Source organism: Bos grunniens, chromosome 14 (genome assembly GCF_055505025.1).
Source record: "Bos grunniens cultivar Pamir isolate PY7600 chromosome 14, Bosgru_T2T1.0, whole genome shotgun sequence".
NCBI lineage: Eukaryota > Metazoa > Chordata > Mammalia > Artiodactyla > Bovidae > Bos > Bos grunniens.
The window spans coordinates 23,893,895-23,914,433 of NC_141178.1; the positions used below are offsets into that span (position 1 = coordinate 23,893,895).

The window sequence follows — 20,539 nt, forward strand, 5'->3', positions numbered from 1 at the left end:
AATTTTTTGTTAATGTTCTGTGCCAGCCTGAATGGGAGGGGGGTTTGGGGAGAGAATGGATCCATGTATATGTGTGGCTGAGTCCCTTTGCTGTCCACCTGAAACTATCACAACATTGTTAACTGGCTATATGCCAAGACAAAATGTGTTTGGTGTTAAAAAATTAAAATTAAAGAAGGAGATGTCACTGTGGAAACTATTCATAGAATTTAACTACAAAAGATCCTTTTTGGTCCAACTTCTCCTCTGAAACAGATAGTTGGTAATGTGACATTTTAACTGAATTCTAATTAAATCTTTAAAACAAAGTAGAATCCTGAGAAACCAGTAAAAGAGCAATCAAATCATTACATATTTCTACATATTTTACATACAAATATTACATATTTTTACTTGAAAAGAAAATAAAGGGGCTTGGTTGGAAAACCCCGTCAGACCAGTAGCTATCTTTTATCATGCTCAACCTTTCCCTGGTTTCCTTATTGGAATAACTTAGAAATTAGTATGAAGCCTCAGAAGAAACAAATACCAGCTCCTCCATTTTAAAAAACCCTTTATATGATACTCCCCCCAACAAAATATTTGCACAATCACAACTTCTGGACTTACTATCAGTACTACAACTTCAGGGAAGAAATTGATCTTATATTTTCTTTCAAGTCCCTTGGAAAGGATTCATTCATCCAGCTTGACTCCTATGACCACTTATAAACCCATCACCAGTGCCCAGGGATGGGGAAGGGATGAGAGTCATGACTGATTGATAGCTAGGTACATAGATAGATAGATAGGTAGATAGCTAGATATTTCCCTGGAACTGTGTGACTAGCAAGGGGTCAAAGCCCCAATTAAAGCTGAGGAGATATTCCACAGATAATAAACACAACCACTGCTGCCTTTGGACTCATGCTTATACCTGGCCTTCCAACTTCCCTCCTGGCTCTTTTTAAAGGACTTTATCCAAGATACTCTTTTCTGTTTCTTCCTGTTTCTGCCTCAGTGATATAAACAGCCTCAGACATGATTGCCGGAGATTCAGATTCACTTGCCTGATCAATATCTTGGTATGATGACACATTCGTTCCTCATGATGAGCAGTTTTTAAAACTACCTTAGTCAATGGCACCCCACTCCAGTACTCTTGCTTGGAGAATCCCATGGACAGAGGAGCCTGGTAGGCTGCAGTCCATGGGGTCACAAAGAGTCGGACACAACTGAGCGACTTCACTTTCACTTTTCACTTTCATGCATTGGAGAAGGAAATGGCAACCCACTCCAGTGTTCTTGCCTGGAGAATCCCAGGGATGGGGGGGCCTGGTGGGCTGCCGTCTATGGGGTCGCACAGAGTCAGAAATGACTGAAGCCTTTGGACTCATGCTTATACCTGGCCTTCCCATATATTGCTGCAGCAGCAGCAACAGTAGTACATTTACGATACTGAAAAATACCAACCTAGAACAAACGATCCCATATACTCATTTATTTATTTATTCATTCACATATTTATTATTCATTCATACATTCATTTGCTCAGCAAGTATTCATTAAACACTTTAATACACCAGACACTGAGCTAGGTGAGTTTTGATTCCTATGAATATACAGAAAATGTGACTTCATTTTCATGACTTTTTACCATAAGATCAATGTATCTCACTGATTTTCAAATTTTAAGTACTAATTTTGGAGAAGTGGCTTGGCGTATAGTCTAACGAACCACTTATTTTTGTGAAATAGTCATTTGAAGCAATTTTTTAATAATTTGGAAAAAATATCAAGAATCATAAAATGTTTGTATAATTTGACCTAGTGGTTTGTATTTAAGGATTTTTCTAAGGGAAAAATGCTCAGGAGATGTTTATTTGTACCATTATATTTATTATAAAAACTAGAAACCACCTGACAATATAAAAATAGGGAATGATTAAGAAAATTGTGGTATTTCAATTAAATGAAGTATTATCACTGATTAAAATAATATATATGAATATGAGTAATGTTTCTGTTAGGTGGCAAAGCCAGAATACAAAAAGGTCAACTCATGTGATGCATATTATTTAAAATTTGATATGTAGCCCAAACCAAAAGGCAAAAAAAAAAAAAAGTCTAAATATAGTTGTTTATCATTAATATGCTCAATAATTATATGTTTAATCATACTGTCCCCTTACATAATATTTTGTAAAACCTCAAGTTAAATAATATGTAAGTTTCAGGTATATTTATTTATTTACTTTTGGTTTGCACCATTTTTACAAAATTGCAACCAATTTTTTCCAGTAGTGATAATGCAATCAGCCACAATATTAGAGTGATACAAGCTGCTGTAACAAATTTGTCCCCCAGATTTATACTAGCTCAAGTATAATAGAAGTCTATTTGTTGTTCACAGGACAGCCCAATTCAAATGGTCTGCTTGGTGTGATAATATCTGCACATAGAGTCTAGGGCTCAGGCTGTTGGCTACTCTGCTGTCTTCAAGAGTTTCGAGATTGCTTTGGTGGTTGCCATCTCTGTTACAGGGGGTAGGGACATATGGAAGCGATTTTTATAGGGCAAACCTTACTCACTCATCAATTCTGCTCACATTCTGCTGGCTAAAATGCAGGCACTTGCCCATACTTAATTACAAGGAAGGCTGGGAAACATAGATTCGTTGTGTGCCTAGGAAAAGAGAAAATTAATTTTGCTGAAGATCTAGGCAACCTCTGCCTGAACCCAAAGTTCTTTTGGCTCCAGATACTGGTTCCCTTATATATTTTCTTGATACATGAGTATGAAATAATTAACTGTGAGCTGAATTATGATGAATTAGCATGTACAGATAACCTACTATATGTTGCTGCTGCTGCTGCTGCTGCTGCTGCTGCTGCTAAGTCAGTCGTGTCTGACTCTGTGCGACCCCATAGAAGGCAGCCCACCAGGCTCCCCTGTCCCTGGGATTCTCCAGGCAGGAACACTGGAGTGGGTTGCCACTTCCTTCTCCAGTAATATATGTTAGACCTTGTTATATCTATATCTATATCTATATATATGGCTCAGATGGTAAAGAATCTGCTTACAGTGCAGGAGACCCAGGTTCAATCCCTGGGTAAGGAAGAACCCCTGGAGAAGGGAATGGCTACCCACTCCAGTATTCTTGCCTGGAGAATATACATATCTGTGTGTGTGTGTGTATATATAATTTATGTCCATACATAAACCTGAAAACACATTTTTTATAGCAGTTTTATTGCTAATTGCTAAAACTTGGAAGCAATTAACATGTCCTTTCAGTAGGTAAATGGATGAATAAACTGTGGTACGTTCATAAAATTAAATATTAGTGATACAAAGAACTGAGCTATCTAATCATGAAAAAACATGGAGGAAACTTAAATGCCTCTTGCTGAGTGAAAGAAATCAATCTGAAAAGGCTACATATTGTACAATGCCAACTGCATGACATTCTGGAAAAGTCAAGTAGACAAAAGGTTAGTGGCTGCCAGGGTTTGAGGGAAGGAAGGAAGCATGAATATGTGGAACACAGTGGGTGATGTATGTGGCAGAGAAACTATTCTGTACAATACCATACTAGTGGACACATGTCATTATACATTTGCCAAAATCCATAGACTACACAGTACAAACTATGGACTTTAGTTAATAATAATGTAACAATATTGGCTCATCAATTGTAGCAAATGTACCACTAATGCAAAAACTTAATAGGGGAAACTGTGTGGGGAGAAAGAAAAGATGTGAAGATAAATGGGAATTTTCTGTATTTTCTGCTCAGTTTTATGTAAACCTAAACAGCTTTTAAAAATTAAATTTATCAGTTTTAAAATATGGAATGAACATTGCTGTTTAGTCTCTAAATCACATCCGACACTTTTGTGACCCCATGGGCTGTAGCCCGCCATGCTCCTCTGTCCATGGGATTTTCCAGGCATGAATACTGCAGAGGGTTGCCATTTCCTTCTCCAGGGGATCTTCCCCACCCAGGGAAAAACCTGTGTCTCCTGCATTGGCAGGTGGATTCTTTACCACTGAGTCACCTGGGTTGACTCATAATCTCTAAGTCTGTTTCTTAAAAGGTCAGTTCAATGTTTCCCATAGTCAATTTTATAATTTCTTTCAGTTCAGTTCAGTTGCTCAGTCTTATTCAACTCTTTGCGACCCCATGGACTGCAGCACACCAGGCCTCCATGTCCATCATCAACACCCACAGTTTACTCAAACTCATGTCCATTGAGTCAGTGATGCCATCCAACCATCTCATCCTCTGTCGTCCCCTTCTCCTCCCATCTTCAATCTTTCCCAGCATCAGGGTCTTTTCCAATGAGTCAATTCCTCACATCAGGTGGCCAAAGTATTGGAGTTTCAGCTTCAACATCAGTCCTTCCAGTGAATATTCAGGGTTGATTTCCTTTAGGATTGACTGGTTTCATCTTCTTGCAGTCAAAGGGGCTCTCAAGAGTCTTCTCCAACACTACAGTACAATAGAATCAGTTCTTCAATGCTCAGCTTTCTTTATGGTCCAACTCTCCCATACATACATGACAATTGGAAAAACCATAGCTTTGACTACATGGACCATTGTCAGCAAAGCAGTGTCTCTGCTTTTTCATGTACTATCTAGGTTGGTCATAGCTTTTCTCCTAAGGAGCAAGTGCCTTTTAATTTCATGGCTGCAGTCACCATCTGCAGTGGTTTTGGAGCCCAAAAAAAAATAAAGTCTGACACTGTTTCCACTGTTTCCCCATCGATTTCCCATGAAGTGATGGAACCAGATGCCATGATCTTCGTTTTCTGAATGTTGAGCTTTAAGCCAACTTTTTCACTCTCCTCTTTCACTTTCATCAAGAGGCTCTTTAGTTCTTCACTTTCTGTCGTAAGGGTGGTGTCATCTGCATATCTGAGGTTATTGATATTTCTCCTGGCAATCTTGATTCCAGTTTGTGCTTCATCCAGCTCCACATTTCACAATTGTACTCTGCATATAAGTCAAATAAACAGGGTGACAATATACAGCCTTGATGTACTCCTTTCCCAATTTGGAACCAGTCATTGTTCCATGTCTGGTTTTAACTGTCACTTCTTGACCTGCATACAGATTTCTCAGGGGGCAGGTCAGGTGATGTGGTACTCCCAATCTCTTGAAGAATTTTCCACAGTTTGTTTTGATCCACACAATCAAAAGGCTTTAGTGTAGCGAATGAAGCAGAAGTAGATATTTTTGGGGGATTCTATTGCTTTTTCTATGATCCAATGGATGTTGGCAATTTAATCTCTGGTTCCTCTGCCTTTCTAAATCCAGCTTGAACATCTGTAAGTTCTCGGTTCATGTACTGTTGAAGCCTAGCTTGAAGAATGAACAAAGTTTGTGGAGGTGATGTAATTCCAGCTGAGCTATCAAAACCTAAAATATGATGCTGTCAAAGTGCTGCATTCAATATGCCAACAAATTTGGAAAACCCAGCAGTGGCCACAGGACTGGAAAAGGTCAGTTTTCATTCCAATCCCAAAGAAAGGCAATGCCAAAGAATGCCCAAACTACCGCACAATGGCACTCATCTCACACACTAGCAAAGTAATGCTCAACATTTTTTAAGCTAGGCTTCAACAGTACATGAACCAAATATATATGTGTATGTGTATATATATATAGTGTTTTATATGATGGAGTTTGATGGATAAATTAGGTGCAATAATATGTTAACAATAAGAGTTGATAATAAAATTATAATAATATACAATTATATAAATGTTATATAACAATATTATATAATAATAAAAGTAATGTGAATGTGGTCTCTCTTTTTCTCTCAAATTATCTTACTGTACAAACTTAATGCCTTTTCTATCTTAACTGAGCGCTTACCATGCACTGTGGCTTTAACTTTTGCAGCTTGAGGTGCAACTGCAAAACTAGCATAAATTTCTGTTTCCTTCTTTGCAATTTCACAGACTGAAGATTCATTCTTCCCATTGATCTTAGCCACCTCAGCATTCTTCTCTTTCCTTATTAAGTGGAGAACTTTCACCTTTTCACTTAAGGAAGCACTTCACGGTTTCTCTTTGGCATATGCAAATAACCACCGTCACTACTGTTGCTCTGTAGAGCCAACATTTAGTAAAATAAGCATGACTTGAACACAAGCACAGTGATATCACAATTGTGGATCGGATAACTGAGGAAGCTTTAGTTTGTTGTTTAGTCTCTCAGTCACGTCCGACTCTCTGCCACCCAGTGGATTGTAGCCTGCCAGGCCCCTCTGTCCATGGAATTTTGCAGTCAAGAATACTGGAATGCGTTGCCATTTCTACTCCGGGGTATCTTTCAGACCCAGGGATCAAACCTACGTCTCTTGCATTTCCTGCATTGGCAGGTGGACTCCTTACCACTAGCCACCCCTGGGAAGTCCAACTGAGAAGACTCAGTCAGTTCAGTCGCTCAGTCGTGTCCGACTGTTTGTGACCCCATGAATCGCAGCACACCAGGCCTCCCTGTCCATCACCAACTCCCAGAGTTCACTCAGACTCACATTCATCGAGTCAGTGATGCCATCCAGCCATCTCATCCTCTGGCGTCCCCTTCTCCTGCTGCCCCTGATCTCTCCCAGCATCAGAGTCTTTTCCAATGAGTCAACTCTTAGCATGAGGTGGACAAAGTACTGGAGTTTCAGCTTTAGCATCATTCCCTCCAAAGAAATCCCAGGGCTGATCTCCTTTAGAATGGACTGGTTGGATCTCCTTGCAGTCCAAGGGACTCTCAAGAGTCTTCTCCAACACCACAGTTCAAAAGCATCAATTCTTTGGCACTCAGCTTTCTTCACAGTCCAACTTTCACATCCATACATGACCAATGGAAAAACCATAGCCTTGACTAGATGGATCTTTGTTGGCAAAGTAATGTCTCTGTTTTTGAATATGCTATCTAGGTTGGTCATAACTTTCCTTCCAAGGAGTAAGCATCTTTTAATTTCATGGCTGCAGTCACCATCTGCAGTGCTTTTGGAGCCCCCAAAAATAAAGTCTGACACTGTTTCCACTGTTTCCCCATCTATTTCCCATGAAGTGATGGGACCGGATGCCATGATCTTCGTTTTCTGAATTTTGAATTTTAAGCCAACTTTTCACCCTCCACTTTCACTTTCATCAAGAGGCTTTTTAGTTCCTCTTCACTTTCTGCCATGAGGGTGGTGTCATCTGCATACTGAGAAGACTAGTGACTAACAGTGGGATACCCTGAATAAAGGGGTGATTGACTGCATAGGCAGGATGGAGCAGGATGGCGGGAGATTACATCAGACTACTCAGAAAGGTGTGAGTTTAAAACTTCTGAGTTGCTTATTTCTAGAATTTTCCATTTAATATTTTCAGGCCACAGCTTACCATGGGTAACTAAAACCATGGTACATGAACCTGCAGATTAGGAAGGACTACCATACTTTTCCCCTAGACTTGTTTGGAGCAAATTCTATGGGGAATGAATAAAGGAGATGCCACTTTGGACACCAGAGCCTAGATAAAGACACTTCCCTTGAAAAAAATCTTGAAGAAAATTAAAAGGAAAGTATTCTTTTTTATACAAAGTAATATCAAAGTAGAAGTTAAAATTATTAAAATTACTATCTAGGAAATTAAAATCTTTTTTGAATTTAACATTAGTTGTACAGAGCTAAGCAAAATTAAACCTGTTAAATGATTCTGTGGCTATAAACTAAACACTATGATTTAATGAAGCAATCTCATCACTGTTCCCTTTTAAAAAGAAAAAGTCTTATTTTGAAAGAGTCTGTCTTTATTAATGGTAAAATTGGGTTCAAAATAGATATTCTCATGTTCACTGCTACTTCTAATTAAAGTGTGGAATATCTGTTAATTAATCAGATTTGAGTGAATTTCCCCAGTTGTAGATTTTCTCACTAACAAGAAATACAGGAAGAAGAGTTTCATTTCTCTGAATAATGCATTTGGCACCAACATTTGAATATCTGACATTGAAACAATATCATGTGTATCTAAAGGGACATTCTAAATGTATTGTTTGAAAAGGTTGCCTTCAGTTCTAATCTGAATTTCAACTGCTGCAGTAGAAAGGAAAGTTCAAACTGCTTCCATTCTTGGTGATAACTCCCTGAGTTCCTGCAATGTGTCTGATTGCAGGGAAAAAATATCCTGATATTTTTATGGCATTGAGTCTTCAGGACACTAGAATCTCATAAGAAATATGCTGTTGTGCTGTGCTAATTCATTTCACTTGTGTCTGACTCTTTGCAACCCTATGGACTGTAGCTAACCAGGCTCCTCTGTCCAGCATTCTCTAGGCAGGAATACTGGTTGCTGTGCCATCTTCCACAGGATCTTCTCAACCCAGAGTTAAGTCTCCTGCATTGGCAAGGCAGGTTCTTTACCACCTAGCGCCACCTGGGAAGCCCTAAGAACTAGTTTCTAAACTTAAATACGAACTAGGTCATAATCTATTGTATTAACATGTAGAATCAAGAGGCTCAGGAACAGCAATGAAAATTTTAAGAAATTCATTTTATACTTGAATTTATTTTCATGTTGCTAATGGTAATGTCACCATTTATTTGCACTTGCTAAGAATCAGACAATGCGCTACAATTTTGCTAATGCTATTGTACAACAATCACTATAAAAAGCTACCTTTAGATTTTAATGGATTCTTCTTTTAGAATAAAACCCATGATCTCCTAGACCCTCCTCAGTCTCAGCTCATGCCACCCTTCTCTTGATCTTTATTTGTTAACTGTGTGCATGTGTGCCCAATCGCTTCAGTCGTGACTGACTCTTTGCAACCCTGTGGACAGTAGCCCACCAAGCTCTTCAGTCTGTGGGATTCTCCAAGCAAGAATACTGGACTGGGTTGCCATGCCCTCCTCCAGAGGATCTTCCCTGCACAGAGATTGAACCTACATCCCCAGTATCTCTTGCATTGCAGGTGGCTTTACCTCTGAGCCACGGGGGAAACCCCATTTGTTAACTAAGTGGTCTTTTTAAGGCTCTTTCTAACTCCAGGGCCTTTGTCTACACGGTTCCCTGTGCCTGGAATTCTCCTGCCATGCTCTTCACTAGCAAACTCTTGCTCATTCTTTACCTTTCAGTTTACCAGTCGGTTCTCTTGAGAGACATTCCCTGATACCTTCCCAAATCTAAATTTGGTCCCTCTTTATGTTCTTTTTCATAGTGCATCCATTCTTGTCCTCTATTATCATTCATTAAAATTTGTGATTATCTAGTTACGTATTCATATTTTTTTCAAATAATTTCATTCATTTATTTTTGGCTGTGCTGGGTCTTCGTTGCTTCACAAGTGTTTCTCTGTTTGTGGAGAGCAGGGGCTCCTCTCTAGTTGTGGTGTGCAGGCTTTCATTGTGCTGGCTTCTCTTATGAAGCACAGGGTCTAGGGCACCCAGGCTTCAGTAGTTGTGGCTCCCAGGCTCTGGAGCACAGGCTCAGTAGTTGTGGCTCATGGGCTTAGTTGTTCCATGGCATGTAGGATGCTCCCAGACCAGGGATCGAACCTGCTTATTCTGCACTGGCAGCTGGATTTCCCACAACTGAGCCACCAGGGAAGCCCCACATATTTGTATTTAATACCTAGCTCCTTCACTAACTCAGAGGCTTCTGGAGGGCAGGGACCACCTCTAATTTGTGAAAGATACTTACTATATTTATTGAGTGAATGAATTAATACACCAAAAAAGGAGTTACATTTATAGTGTTGAAGCATCACTGATGTTGTTTAGTCGCTAAGTTGTGTGTTGAAGCGTAGTAACTTCTAAACTATCAATATATTATTAAATAACTCTTTCATCTGATTTGGTGGCTTTTCTCCAGATTGATACTGTTGGATTGTTTTTTCATTATTGAAATATGATTGACTTAAAAGATTAAGTCATAAAATATATAGATTTGATACATTTACATTGCAATATGATTACCATTGTAGCAACAATTAGCACCTCTGTCATGTCACATAATTGTCATTTTTTTCTAACGATGGGAACAATTTAAGATCTGGTCGTGTAGAAAGTTTAATGTGTACAATACAGTTTTATTGTCTATAATCACGCTATTTTGCATTAGATCTCTAGGATATATACTAGCTGCGAGTATGTACCCTTAAACATCTCTTCCATTCACCCACAAGCCAGCTTCCAGTAATTATCATCTATTCTGTTATTTCAAGTTTGTTTTTTTTTTTTTTTAACTCCACATATAAGGGGTATGCAATATTAGGTTTTCTCTGTCTGACTTATCTCACTTAACATCATGTCCTTTAGGCCCATCTATTTTGTCACAAATGGCAGGATATCTTCGTTATACATTCATCAACTGATGGACACTTAGGGTGTTTTCATTACTTGACCATTGTGAATAATGTTACAATAAACACAGGAGTGATATATCTCTTTGACAAATTTTCTTTCCTCTGGATATATACCTAGAAGTGGGATGGTCAGAGTTTATGATGGAAATAACCTCATTTTAAAAGTTATCCCAAAAATGCTACTGAAGAACTTATTTTGTGTCTAAATACAATAGCCGCTTGCTTTTTTTTTTTGTAATTTGGATATATATTTGTAAAAATTCTCTCTTTATTGTTAAAGTGGTGATCATTTTTCCACAGAACTAAAAGCCATCTTAACTCTGAATCAATCCTTCGACTTTTTTCACAAAGGAAATTGAATAAAATATTCAGAATATCAAACATGCAATACTTTAAAACATCAAGCTTAAAAGAGAAAAAGCCTTATGGGATCATTTTACCAAAGCATTCTTTTGTAGAAGGTTAGATTTTAGTTAGTTTCAAAAAGGCTTCTCCAAATATCCCTACACTAAGATCTCCAGTTTTTAAAAATATTCTCCAACACTTATTGTAGCATTCATTTTTTTCAGTTAATAACGTACATAGGTAATTTGAATTGATATCTTGCTGTTTCATTTCTTACCTACCTAAATAGATGCATGCTTCCTCTAGAAAGTAGAGGCTGTTTCTTCAATCTCTTTATACTATCCTTATCTCTGTGCAATGTGCATGGATTGCATGATAAACACTTGCTAAATAAATGAATTCCAATTATTTTATCATACTGAAGAGTCCAATGCAATGACCAGCAAATAGTTTTGACTCTGCTGCTTTCACTGGGAATAGGAAACATTGCAGAAAAGTCTGTAGAGATGGCACAGGAAGACAGTACTTTCCATCTGGGCTTGATATTTATGGAATGTCTGTTATGTCCCAAGGTTCTAATAGATACTTATCTCACCCAATGCTTTCATCAGCTTAAAAGATTGTCATTATTCTGCCACTGCAGACACAAAGTCTAAGTTAATTTTTAAGACTAGCTAGCTAAAAAGAATTCAAATTGACGTCCATTTGATTCCAAGACAGCTCTTTCCATTAACTCATCATACCTTTGAAGAACAGAGGTGACTACACTTTGGTTGTTGCAGATCGTCAGAGAGGAAGGCAACACAATGGGAAGGAATAAAGACACTGAAATTTAGAAGCTGACATGGTGATTTGGAGAGAAAGAAGCTATGACTTTCCTTCTCATTTCTGCTGCAACTAAAATTACATGTTCAGCAGATTTTAGAGTAATCCAGGGGACCCAATGATTGCTAAGACCATGTCTCAACTGATAAGACTACCTGTGGGTATCTGCTAGAGACCAGGAGGAAATTCCCACAGTGAGATCCCAGAGATGACAAGGCAGAGTAATGTATCAGTGAGGCATAAAAATGCTGGCTGGCAGATTGGACAGGACACAGGATGGGCAATGCTCTCTCCCTCTTGGGCTGTTGTGAACCAAGGGAGGAACTCCCTGAACTGGGATGTTAAGGATAGGAACAATTTGGAGTTTTCTTTTGTCTTTTGTTGTTTAGTCGCTCAGTCATGTCCGACTCTTTGCAACACCATAGGCTGTAGCCTGCCAGACTCCTCTGTCCATGGAATTTTCCAGGCAAGAATACTGGAGTAGGTTGCCATTTCCTTCTCCAGGTCTTTTGTCTTTTGTATATCATCAATTGACTTAAAACTTTTAAAAATATTATTTTATGTCTTTAAAAAATTTTAAACGTAGGAATAAGGCTGCAAGAAGATTGTAAGTGCCTGTACTAGAGTTCAGGTATTTTCAGCTCAAGGGAGGAAGAGGAAATTATGCTAGAACTAATATATAGAAGTGATTATTTTTGAATCCTCAAAAAGGTATGCTAATAAAAATTTATCCCATACATATGTCATTCCATATGAATAATGAACATATAAATAAATGAAGTGTGAAGTAAAATTCCCAGAAAGTACAACTATCTGGCACCAGGTCTGAATTTGCAAGATGCTAAAATAATCCTAACTTAGAAAAAAAATCTAACTCTTAAAAGTTATCTGGTAAATATTCTTTCAGAATATTTATCTATTTCAAAGATCATTGGAAGTTTAAAGTGTCAGTTCACTCTCTCTTCACACATTGTTAGTAGAAATAGAAATATAAATGCCGTCTCTTCTGCTCTTTGCAGAAATTATTGTCCAATTATTCAGAACATATTTGAAAGACCATGATATTACCATAGATATCATCTTCATGATTTCAAATGTTTGCATGTAATTAAAGTACTTTGTTTCTAGAATTCATAAGTCTTTTTTGAAATTTTTATTTCTCTTTAAAAAATTCCTTCAAACTTCTAAAAATATGTATTGTTTTACAAGACTTTCTCTAAATTGCTCTGCATTATTAGAATGTGACATTTTGATAATGACTTTTTAATATGGAACTTCGAGCTGGAGGGAAACAAACCAAAAAAAGTAGATGAATTTGGAGCTGCAGAATTTACCTACGTACTAGCGACTCTAAAGGTCTGAGCCAAAAGGAAACCAGCATGTGGCCATCCATACTTCTTCTCACTCCCTGAAGGCCTTACAGTAGTCTGCTGCCACAGTGTGTTCTAAGGAACAATACTCCTGTAAGAGGTCCATCTAAAACTTTGGTGATAAAATAACTTGGGGAAATGCTTCTTATTAAATCCACCCTCATATAGACCCTTGGGAATTCTCATTCATGCTAGCTTAGTGAATGCTCCAAAGAGTGCTGAAATAAAGAAGCTTCTTTGTCTCGTAATGCCTGGTGTTTCCTAAACATATTAGACATTGGAAACCTTTCCTCTTCCAGAAAGAGTTTAGTAGTTTCCTTCAGACTTCAGAGTTCAAGGAACAGACTTTGAAAAATTGTTGTTAGTGAGGGTCACCAGAGAATGTGAAAGTGAAAGTCACTCAGTTGTGTACAACTCTTTGTGACCCCATGGACTGTAGTCCATGGAATTCTCCAGGCCAGAATACTGGAGTGGGTAGCCATTCCCTTCTCCAGGGAATCTTCCCAACCCAGGGATCAAACCCAGGTCTCCCACAATGCAGGCAGATTCTTTAACAGCTGAGCCACCAGGGAAGCCCAAGAATACTGGAGTGGGTAGCCTATCCCTTCTCTAGCAGATCTTCCCAACCCAGGAATTGAACCAGGCTCTCCTATATTGCAGGCAGATTCTTTACCAGCTGAGCCACCAGGGAAGCCCTCTCCAGAGAAATATATATATATATATATATATATAGTGTATATATAGTGTACATATTATGTACTTATACATATATATGGGACTTCCTGTGTGATGCTAATGGTGAAGAACCTGCCTGCCCATGCAGGAGACATGAGATGTGGATTCGATCCCTGGGTCAGGAAAATGCCCTGGAGGAGGGCATGGCAAACCACTTGCCTGGAGAATCCCATGGACAGAGGAACCTGGTGGGCTACAGTCAGGTTGGCACAGAGCTGGACACTACTGACTTAGCGTGACTTAGCACACATGCATACATATTTATACATACACAGAAAGAGACAGAAATTGAGGTTTATGATGAAGAAGTGGCCTATGTAGTTATGAAGCCTGCGAAGTCCTGTGATCTGCCATATGCAAGCATGAGATCCAAGAAAGTCAGTGGTATAATTCAGTCAAAGTCCAAAGGCCTGAGAAACAAAGGAGCCCATGATGTAAATCCCAGTCTAAAGTCAGGAGAATCTGAGATATTCTGGTTTAGTTGGAGTGAGACAGGAAACGCAAAGGAAAGAGACAGGTAAGACAGGAAAAAGGGCTGAATTCCTCCCTCCACCTTTTGTTGTGTTCAGGCCTTACTGGACTAAATGATGCTCAACCACTTTGGGAAGGGCAGCCTACTTTACTGAATCCTAGGATTCAGATTCTAACCTCATCCAGAAACACCTCGCAGATACACCTAGAACAGTGTTTATGTGGACATTCTTGTGGCTCACTCCAACTGACACAAGATTATCCATTACTGGGTTTAATTTGAAGACCACAACACGGGCAACCACAACAAACAAACAAAAATCAATAAAGGGTCAAAAGCACAATAAAACAAACTTCATTTAAGAGCCACAAATGGTTCAAATATTTGCATGACATCATGTACAAAAGTATTTATACTTTTTGGAAAGAAAAGTCCAAAATATGAAAAAAAAAATACAACGGCTATTCTAAATGGGCTTATCTTGATTCATTATTAAAAATGACACTGTCAGCATAAAGCTATGCTATGGGCTTAATGTGTGCCTCACATACATTTTCATATAAGCATGTTTCATATATACATTTTCATATAAATGGGTTTCATACTATGTGATTTTCATAGGTACAAAGAATGGCTCTAGTGTAGAGGAATGTTTTCTTTCTAGGTATCAGATTTGCTCGATCCTGTTTATTCTCATCAAGCCTTTGACAAATTTTCATACTAGTGGAAAAATACATATCACAGCCCGTATTATCTGAAAGAAGTGAGCAATCAATCACTCCAGTGGTCTTGACCCTTCATCATTACAAAGCAAGATGAACTTTGACCTAACCTTTCATACTCTGTTCCCTTCTCCACTACCTTGATGTCAGTCAGACTCTGAACATCCCAACAGATACAGAAATTGACCTGTGGCTGTCTGCAGTGACTTAACAAAAGAGAAAGGCAAAGGAAGTAAGGTATTCTTCAGACTATGGGCCTAAAGAATATCAATTATTAAACTATATATATAAAGGTAGATAATTGCTTTAATTTGGGTAATTGGGTAATTAATCTAATTGAAGGGAGAAATATATGCAGAAATGGATGTGTCCATGATAATTTTTTTTTAAATTAATTCTTATCAGAGTAAAGTTGCTTTACCATATTGTGTTAGCTTCTACTATGCAGCAAAGTGAATTAGCTATACATATACATATATCCCCTCTTTTCTGGATAAAGATGTGGCCCATATACACAATGGAATACTACTTAGCCATAGAAGTAAAGAAATTGTATCAATTGTAGAGACGTGGATGGACTTAAAGACTGTCATACCAAGTGAAGTTAAGTCATGATAAATATTTTAACCAAAGGAATTTGGAGATCCGTGTGAATGAATAGCCCAAATCTAATCAGTCATGAAACAATCAGCTCTCATTGATTGAGATCTAGATATAAAATCACGTGACCTGGTAGCATGGGGAATAAGCACTTAGGTTTCTGTTTTGCTGCAGCTTTGATGCTGTTCCTTTTTCAGGGAGCACTCAAAACTAGAGGAGCCTATCTCTTTGCACCAAAAGTTGGTACATTTTTAGACAGTAAGTCTCCATGGACTTTTTTGTTGTTGTTGTTAGGAAATGAGAAGAAGCAAAAAGAGAAGGGAAAGAGGAGGGAAGGAGGAGGAGGAGAACAGAGGAGGAGGAAGAGAGGTAGGAAGAGCAGGAGAGAGATAAGTGGGGAAAGGGGGGAGAAGGACAAGGAAGAAGAGGAAGAGGAGGAGGGCTGGAGAGAGAGGAGGTTCCCCTTCTGGTAGAAAACTAATAGTAACAAAACCAAGTTTCAGTGTCTACACATGTGTGTGTGTGCATGCGCACACACGCGTTCAATCATATCTGACTCTTGGCAACCCCATGGATTTTAAGCCATCAGGCTCCTCTGTCCATGAGGTTTTCCAGGCGAGAATATTGGAGCAGGTTGCCATTTCCTCCTCCAGACTTCCCAACCCAGGGATCGAATCCATTGTCTCCTGTGTCTTCTGCATTGGCAGGTGGATTCCTTACTACTCAGCCACCTGGGAAGCCCCTAATGTCTACCTACCATGTTCTAAAAAGAAAGTGTTTCTTCTGGAGGATTATTCTTAAAATGGGAAAACCCAGGAAACCCTTCCTCACATCTCGGTAAGATCTCATGCCTTCGGGAGAATACATTTATGTCAGTTCTTTTGTTGCCAAGGAAGCAGTCAGCTTCCTTGGAGGTTCCAGGACACTCTTGAGGAGATGAGCCTATGAGAACAAAATTCTGGGCATTATCAGGAAAGAAGGAAGCAGAAAAGTGATTTTCCCTTTTCCCTACTCTATGATTTTGTCAAAAGCTGCTGCTGCTAAGTTGCTTCAGTCGTGTCCGACTCTGTGCGACCCCATAGATGGCAGCCCACCAGGCTCCCCTGTCCCTGAGATTCTCTAGGCAAGAACACTGAAGTGGGAGAAATTGTTATTTGGTAATACAGTACTTATAATCCTCTGTGTTGTTAAATCAGTTTAAAAAGGAGACCTGTTAGACAGAGGTGGCTCTCATACTGTGGTGATTCACAAAAACAAACCAAAATTTAAGCTTGTAAATGCTTCAAGGTTAGAAACTGAAATCCAAGGACAACCAATTTGAGCTTTGCTCAAATAAACAAACATTTTAATATGCCTCAGTTTATCTTTTCACAGTAGTTCTTATTTTTTTAAACACTCAGTTGGCTATAGCTGTGCTAATGAGACCTGATGGAGATTTGCTTGCTTTTTAAAAACTATACTTCAAGCAGAGTGTTATAGAAGGATCCATGCACAGCCGGAAGGATGACAGCAGTGATCAGGAGATCGCTTAGTCAGCCGCTCCTCCTCCTCCCAGACCTAGAGTTTTCCTTCCTTATAGAATACCGTTTGCTCCTACAGCCCCTCCGTTCCATCATCCTTCTGCTATCACATCATCCTGGCTTTTCCTGGTGAACTACCTCTCTTGATTCTCAGACTATGGGGTTAACCTTTAGGCTGATTCCATTCTGAGGCTCTAAGAGCTCACACACAATGCTGACTTGGTCAACCAAAAAACCCCCTCCCCTGGCTATAGCAGTTGCTTTAGGGATAGGTGTGAAACCCCCCGTTTTCCAAATAGAACCTAAACTATCAGCCCCAACACCTTTTCCACTGAAGTTGACCTCGCAGCACATAGCCTAGAATAACCAGCAGCCATTACATGCAAAGAACTGAGAATTTACAAAAGAAAGCACAGCCCATGGGCTGAGCGAGATGACCTCAGGTGAGCCTTAGGACATTGTTTGAGCACCTGGATCTAGTTATGCATGAAATTAACATTCCTCTGGGTTTTACAGTTATCTGGCCTGATGCGTTGCCTTTATTAAGCTACAGCTGAGCTTCTGATGCTCACCACAAACTTAGCCAATTCACCTATCCATTGCTAGACTTTGGAGGTAAAAATTTTATTTCATTACATATGTTTCCTTGCCCTTATCCTTTGGCGCTCCTTCATTTCTTAGCCTTCCTTCCCTGCATTTTTTCCAAGACAAAACACCAATTTACAATGCAAAAAGAAATAAACAACTACCTCCTACATGAAGTCCTGTCCTTGATTTTTGTAGCTAGGAATAATCTCCCCTTCCTTTAAATTCCCATGAGACTTTATTCCTCTACTATTTCTCTTCTATTCTAAACTTTTTGCTCTTTATTCAACACGTAAATCTTCTTAAGATGTAGGCTACATCTGGTTTGATTTTGTACCCACCCAGCATCCGATGCCTTTCCTTTATTAAATTCTTACCTAAAATTGGAAGAATAAACAATCAAATGTAGTCAGTTACAAACACTGTCTTAGATATCACTCTAAGACTATTTTGTCTATTAAAATTCAAATAAGGTTTATTTTTCGTTTTAGGAGTGAACAAGTTTCAGAAACTTGCTTTCTTTTATGGAAAAGAGCTAAATGAACCCATTAAGTAAACAAATACAAAAAGCTAGTTATAAAGTACTAGCCAGAGACTTCACTTTCACTTTTCACATTCATGCATTGGTGAAGGAAATGGCAATCCACTCCACTGTTCTTGCCTGGAGAATCCCAGGGACGGGAAGCCTGGTGGGCTGCTGTCTATGGTGTCGTACAGAGTCAGACATGACTGAAGCGACTTAGCAGCAGCAGCAGCAGCAGCCCTTAATATTATTGTCTTACTAACGCTTTTTCCCTGAGCTCTGACTCCAAAATAGCTTTTAAATTACTTCCCAAGCTCCTTTGGAGAGCACAATCCTGAACTCTGCCAGATGTTACTGTCAGGGGAATTTCTAAAGGCAAGAAGAGCAAAGCCTTTTGTCCTGGACAAGCGCAGGCAAAGTCAGGAGGAGAAAACAGAGGGTAGCAAAGGACAGCTGGAATTGAATGGAAAACACCAACAGATATCACGTGCTCATATCAGGTTATGAGCAGAAGTCAAAGTCAAGAAACACTAGATGCAACTCATGTTTGGCAGAGACCACTTCCTAGAACTTTGCTGGTTTTAAAAGGCTCTCCCCAAAACTCTGTGGGTCCTGCCTAGCAGCATCTGGTACATACCCAAAAAGAGGGAAATATATTGACCAATCCCAAACCTCTAAGTATAACCCATAAACTAGTTTCTCTTTTACTTTATATTCAATAAAGCATTTTAAAATTCCAAATATAGGGCTTCACTGGTGGTTCAGTGGTTAAGAATCACCTGCCAATGCAAAAGACACAGGTTCAGTCCCTCGTCTGGGGAAATCCCACGTGCCACAGGGCAACGAAGCCCATGTGTCACAACCATTGTAGTCCATGCCCTGTAGAGCCCGTGCTGCACAACGAGAGAAGCCCACACCCCACAACTAGAGAGTGGCCCCTGCTCACCACAACCAGAGAAAGTCTGCGTGTAGCCTTGAAGACCCAGTGTAGCCAAAAATAAATAGAAATAAATATTTTTAAAAATTCCAAATATGTGCTTTCTATGTTACAGGCTCTTCAACCATTGAAGTACCTGTTATATCCCTCCCAAAAGTCCTAGGAACTTGATTCTTTTTCTTATCTTATTAATGAGGCAACTGAAATACAGAGTAGCTGTCTCTTCTATAACATCACTTATCTAGGAAGAGAAGCAAGGATTAGAACCCAAGTCTTTTGATATTAAAATAGTGATATCCAAGGAGAAAACTTCTTTCAACTCAGAACAACAGAGCATATTTTAATATGCATTTAGTGTACACTATTCATGGGTTCTTAAGATCTTGAAAATGAGAATGTTAAGAATCAATCTCTGTTTCAAAAATTATAGCACAGAGTCATAAGAAAGATGAGCTTAAGGGAATATTTTGGGGAGAGTAAAGGATTAAATGGTTTTTTCTGTGTTTTATTTCAATCTTCTAATATTATACAAACATACAATATTATATATATTTCATTATTATTTTTCTTCCTCCTTCCTTTTATTTCTTTTCTCTGATAGATTAAATAGACCGACACTGAGATGATCAGGAAAGGTAGGTGAGATTATACTGTACTGGACAGACTAGCTCATTTAGGAAAACCTTTCACAGTGCAAGAGACCTGGGTTTGTCCCCTGGGTTGAGAAGATCCCCTGGAAAAGGAAATGGCAAACCACTCCAGTATTCTTGCCTAGAAAATTCCATGGCTGGAAGAGCCTGGTGGGCTATAGTCCATGGGGTCGCAAAGAGTCGGACACAACTGAGCGACTTCACTTCACTTCTGGTTCCTTTTAGTAAAGAAGGCACATTTAGAGAAGAAAGAAGTGCTCATGAAATTGACAACTCAGAGGATGAAATGAGAGAGGCAGCCAATTGTGTTGTGGTATCACTTTACTTTTTTAATAAGGAGGTGTTTTTGAGAAACCTTTGAAAGGGCAGAGTTTTGTTGAAATAATTCAGAGCCTGCAATTTATGAGATTTATATGCACTAGAATATAATATAACTAAATTCTGTTGTGTTTCCTGTATGCAAAGATGTTGAATCATCTCTCTTCCTGTACCTGAAAGGACTTTCAACACATCTGTCTACCTACCTAACATTTCAAAATTCTAATTTACTTTGGGAGAAAAACAAAATCACTCTGACATACCCACTGAGTAAACTGTGTAGGAAGGAAGAAATCTGTTTGCTTCCATTTGGGGGAAAAGATTGAGGATCCTGATTAAGGACATGATGGGGGGAAAAAAACAGATAAAAGAAGTAAAAAAGATGAAGGAAAGATTTAAAGACATCGGAAAGAGATGACACTAAAACCATGACCACCAATTTGTACTTACTCTTTATGCACTGGTGCTCTCTGGCTGATTATTTATCCATATGGGTAGCCCATCTTCCCAACTGGGTTGTGAGTTCCTTTCAACTCCAGCACCTAGCTAAAAGCTTTTCTCTGCACTAACTGCCAAAAATCTCTGGCTGTCT

The 20,539-nt window shown here is 38.9% G+C and overlaps 1 long non-coding RNA gene across 1 annotated transcript in view; it reads left to right on the forward strand.

The window, feature by feature from the left end:
- Positions 1–20,539, forward strand: part of LOC147359192 (uncharacterized) — a 313,939-nt gene that overhangs the window by 287,018 nt on the left and 6,382 nt on the right. Inside the window, exon 3 of the long non-coding RNA XR_015140614.1 lies at positions 16,122–16,251. This is a non-coding gene — a long non-coding RNA (uncharacterized LOC147359192). The remainder of the gene's footprint in view (positions 1–16,121; positions 16,252–20,539) is intronic.